The following is a 5,197-nucleotide window of genomic DNA, read 5'->3' on the forward strand; positions in this document are numbered from 1 at the left end:
ACAATCGAACAAACAGAAATAAGAACCACCACGTGCTCCAGCGACCCCACTGACGGGGCTTTGCTCAAAGAGCTCAAGGAGGGTCTTGAATAGACATGGGCACAGCAGGCCTACCTCAGAGAACAAGAAAAATCTCGAAAAACACTCTAACTCTATATGTAAAGGACCTAAAAAAAAGAACAACAAATAAGCCCAAAGGAGTAGAGGGAAGGAAATCATCAGGATCAGGCCAGAAATAAATAAATGGTCTTTAAAAAAAAGGGGGGGGGACAATACAAATCACATGAAACCGAAAGGTGGTCCTTTGAAAAAACAAACAAAATCGACAAACCTTTCTCCAGACTCATCCAGAAAAGAAGGGAGCCCTGGCCAGAGAACCCATCGATGACAACGGCGTCCCAATACTCCAAGGTCGTGGGTTCCACCTCAGGTCAGGGCACAAACAAGAGGCGACCTGTGAATGCGTGAGTGGAACAATATATCGATGTTTCTCTCTCTCCCCCACCCTTCCTTCTCTATCTAAAAGTCAATTAAAAAATAAATAAAGAGACAGGACCCCAATAATTAAAATCAGAAATGAGAGGAGAAGTAACAACGGACCCCATGGAAGCGCTAGGGATGGTAAGAACACATTACCAACAACCACATGCTGACACACTAGACAGTCTGGACGCAACCGGTACGTTCCTAGACACACGCCACCTTCCAAACTCAATCAGGAAGAAGCAGAAAATCTGAAGAGACCGATCACAACAAATGAAATTGAAGTGGTCCTCAAAAACTCCCAAGAAGCAAAAGTCCCGAACCAGGTGGCTCACAGGTGAATTTTACCAAACATTCAAAGACTAACTAACACTCCTCTTTCTCAAACTCATCCAAAAAATCAAGAGAAAAGAAGACTCCCAAGCTCCTTTGGCAAGGCTGGCATTATCCTCATTCCCAAACCACATAAAGACACTAGAAAGAAAGAAGACTACAGGCAATATCCCTGCTGAACATAGATGCTACAATCCTCAGCAAAATTTTAGCAAACCAGATCCAGCAATACCTTGAAAAGACTATCAACCAAAAAAAAAAAAAAAAAGATTATGCGCCACAACCAGATAGCAAGCTTTATTATTTCATTATCCCAGGGATGCAAGGTTGGTACAGTATCGGCAAATCAATAAACACGATACACCACAGAAACAAAATCAAGTATTAAATCACATGATCATATCAACAGGTGAAGAAAAAGCATCTAAGAAAATACAGCGCCCAATGAGGATAACATCTCTCAGCAAAATGCTACGAAAGGGAACATAACTCAGCATGAAGGCCAAATGTGACAAGCTCACAGCCAGTAACATACTTGGTGGCGACAACCCGAAGCGTCTCCCTATAGATCGGGAACAAGATGGGGGTGTCCGCTCTCACCGCTCTCATCTGACACAGCACCAGCCGTCCTAGCGGCAGCGACCGGGCAAGGAGAAGAGATTAAAGCATCTGCATTGGACAGGAGGAGGTGAAGCGGTTGCTATTTGCAGATTCTGTACATAGAGAGCCTCGAGATGTCTTCCTACACTCCCAGAGCTGACGGACGCATCCAGTCAAGGAGCCGGATACAAACCAAACAGCTGGAAATCGGTCGCATCTTTAGGCACCCACAACAAACTACCAGAAAGGGAAACCAAGAGAACAACCCCATTGACAACTGCATCAAAAGAGGACTACAAACCCAGGAAGAAACCTCATCAAGTGCGTAGAAGACCTTGTCGGCGCCAAGGCCGGGTCCCGGTGACTCCAGGCACCGAGCCCGTGAGCGATGCTGCTCCAGGGCTCGCGGTCATCCGATGGAAGCGGCACCACCTGCACATCACAGCCACACAGAAGGTACTTCCGCTCGGTCTAAGGTAAGGGGCGGTTCATAACTTTTCTCTGTGTACTTAGCGGAATGATGCTCAAAATTGTGGTAATAACGCCTTGTCTCCACACGTACCCCCCTTCTAAAGATGCTCCGGTTCCTCTCTCCACTCTGCGGTGAGAAGGGATAAAGAAGGCCGGTGACTGAAATCAACGCGCTGCCTTAGGCAGGGCTTAAAGGAATCTGAGAGACAGAATGTGACTTGTCCAAAGTCCAACGCTTACTCAGCCGTCAAGCCAGAGGGAGTCTAACTTCCCATCAAAGGCTCCATCGGTGAGGGTGACAACGTCAGGCTGTGACTATGGGCTTTCGGTGTCCACACCCACTGAAATCTCCTTGCTCCTCGTGTCCCATGATGCGGGCCAGGGAGCCCCCGTGGCTCATCCTCTCCACACAGTGAGTCAGGGACCGGGGCGTCTCGGCTCTGCGGCTGCACCGAGTGTGCTGGAGGCCTGCTGCCGCTCCACACTCAGCTGGCAAGGCCAACAAACAAGCAGCACGCAGGACCGAGGGACAGGCAGTGGGAGGAAGGCCCGGGAGGGCCACTTCCTCTGGTCCCGCCTCTGGCCGGACATGGACTGCAGGGCGGGAGGGCTGGGAGATGCAGGACAGCATGACCCCCGTGTGTCTGCAAACCCAGGAGGGCCACCCGCCTTCCTGTCCCTGGACCCGTGCAGCGGACTCCGTCCACCTTCTCCAGGAGGAGTGACCGGGGAGAGGAACGAAAGAACAGGACGTACGTCACGCCAACCAACGCAGCCCTTCCGAGGCCCGTGAGTAAAGGCAACACCATTCACTCATTTCCAGAGCTGGTCGGCTCGCTGTCCAGACTCACTTTCTCCTCACCTCCTTTTCTTCTTCTTAACGACAGAGAACACGTCATTCTGGAGCCACCAACGTGGAGCGGGTCCACGGCCAGCCGTCCCTCCACCGATGAGCACCATGAGCTCGGGATAGAACACAGAAGGCAGTGTCTCTGGATTCGGGAAGAAAGCAGCAGCGTGGTGACTGGGGACGGAAGTCAGAACTGGACAGGTGACCGGCACAGCGGTGAGCAGGTGGGTTTCCTGCGTGCACCTCGGCTCTGTTCTGATGGCGGTGAGTCTCAGCGCGGATCCCTGCAGGACAGGACGGGCTCAGAGAGCTGGATGGGAGAGAGGCTGTCGGAGCCAAAGGGGTGGCCCCTGGGGACCCTCCCCTCTCGTCTCCCCTCCCTGCTCCTCTCTGGACCCTGCTCCTACCCTGACACTGTAGCCATGGCTGCCGGGTCAGCTCCTGAACTGTGGAGGAAACACCCGTCTCTGGCTGGCGAGGACCTGGGGGAAATGACCTCCGTGCTCCACCACGTGGGGGAAGCCGGCTCAGTTTCTCTCTTTGCCTCTCACCAGTTTGCCCTGAAAACCACCCCTTTCTGGGAAGCTTGCACACAGCACACGGGGGAGAGGAACCTAAGATTTCAGAGAAACCAGAGCTTGCAGCTGAAGGACCGGGGAAGGTGGCAGAGAGTCCAGGAGAAGACGCGCTGAGGGTGAGCGGGCCCCCCGCAGGGTGCACCCCGGAGGCCACCGTCGGCTCTCCGCCACGCTGGTGCTGAGGTCACCCCCACAGATGCTGATACAGACCTGCGCTCCTGTCATCACAGACTTAACTGGCGGTCTCCCGGCCTCTGCCGCCCGGTGGTGAGAAGACAGACCTTGGAACCCCGTATAATAAGGGAGTTGGGGCGGCACATCCATCGGTGGCATCGTCCGAAGTCTGGAGGGAGAAAGTCCTGGGACTGGAATGGGCACAGAGCTCCGTGGGAGGAGGCCGGAGCTCCGGGAGCACCAGCCTGCAGACCCGCCGCGCCCTCGATTCTATTTCCGAGAACAGGTTCATTGTAACAAATAAATTATTTTCCTTTGCGTTTCCAGTTTTTCCTGTTTTCTGTGCTGAAAACTTAATTTCTCGTTTGAAAGGTGAACATCAGCAGGTGGAGAGCGGCTCCAGGACCCTGTGTGGCTGAGGGGGGAGGTGCCGACTCAGCACGGGCTCCCGTGAGTGCTCAGGCCCGGCCCGGCCGCAGAACCCAGAGAACAGGCTCGGTTCTGTGCTGCCCGCAGGCGCGCCGGGTGGGGTTGGCCTGTGGCCGCCGACGGCCTGCCCGTCCTCGGGTTCTGGTGGCAATGGGCAGACCCTGGTCACAGCCGTGCCCGTGACACAGCCCAGGCGTGGCTCCCTGCTGCCAGTTCCCTGGGGCTTCCCTCGACCAGCACACTGGCAACGCTGGGGGGAGGGACGGGGGTGGGTAACAGGCCACCGCAGGGAATTGTCCTGCGCATTTCCCCAAACACCTCGCCTTCCATAGCGTGGGGAGGGTTCGCGCTGAATGACCCTCACGAATGACCCCTGTGCGCCCACACGGTCCCTCCTCCTCCCTCACTCCCAGTCCCCCACTGCGTGCTGTGACTTGTCCTGTGGGCCACCTCCCTGGCCTGGCAGTGGCAGAAATAAAGGACAGAGAAAGAGAGAGAAGGAGGGAGGTCTCCGCCTTCTGCAGGGGCTCAGAATAACTGAGAATTTCCTGGGGAGGAGACCAGAACTTCCTGCCAGATCCCACTGTCACTGAGGCATTGAGAGGACAGCCTGTGGAACCGGCCCCTCTGAGGCGGGCTCCCCTCTGCCCGCTTCCGCGGGGCCTCCACCGGGTGCTGGGAGTCACTTGGTGAGAAAAAGGACGTGACTGGCCCATAGGGATGGGAAGGGGAAGACGGCATGACCTCAGATGGAAAGAGGTAAGCCTGCCACACAGGTGTGTCATGGACGTCAGCCCCCATCTGACCACACACAGGTCTCACGTGGGAACAATTTCACATTATTTCCCAATGGCAGCTCCGTTGATACCTATCACCCCTGCCCCTGCCAACCAACCAGAGAAACTCGAACTGCCCCTCCGGGGGCACCTCTGTGATGATACTAGAGCGGGAGCCCCAACATGACCCACTGCGGGGACAGGCGGGAGGAGCCCCTGGCCTGGGTCAGTGGCGGGAGTGAGGAGCTAAAGGCTTTCCATTAGCAGACCCGCCCCCCAGCCCACCGCCCTCCTGCTGGCCTTCAGCCAGGAGCAGATCGATGGGGCATGAGGTGGCCTGCAGCTGCGGGGGCGCATAGGTCAGCCCACCTGTGCTCTGTGGTCCCCACTCGGCTCAGCAGTCAGGCCTGTTCTTAGGCTGGTTCCAAGGCGGCAAATCGGAATTCTTTGCCTTTTATCAGGAATGAAAACAGCTTATGCACAGAAGGAAGGAGAAAGGACTC

General features: G+C 55.4%; 2 long non-coding RNA genes across 2 annotated transcripts; both read left to right on the forward strand.

The window, feature by feature from the left end:
- The first annotated feature begins 383 nt into the window (after positions 1–383).
- On the forward strand, positions 384–2,863 carry LOC149997332 (uncharacterized). The gene is made up of 3 exons (XR_016514034.1): positions 384–1,892; positions 1,992–2,676; positions 2,775–2,863. It is a non-coding gene; the product is annotated as an uncharacterized LOC149997332 (long non-coding RNA).
- Positions 2,864–3,282: 419 nt separating this feature from the next.
- On the forward strand, positions 3,283–5,197 carry LOC149997333 (uncharacterized). Its single transcript, XR_016514081.1, has 3 exons — positions 3,283–3,775; positions 3,862–3,939; positions 4,443–5,197. It is a non-coding gene; the product is annotated as an uncharacterized LOC149997333 (long non-coding RNA).

The sequence above is a fragment of the Furipterus horrens genome, unplaced genomic scaffold, assembly GCF_987537825.1.
Source record: "Furipterus horrens unplaced genomic scaffold, mFurHor1.1.pri manual_scaffold_11, whole genome shotgun sequence".
NCBI classification, from domain to species: Eukaryota; Metazoa; Chordata; class Mammalia; order Chiroptera; family Furipteridae; genus Furipterus; species Furipterus horrens.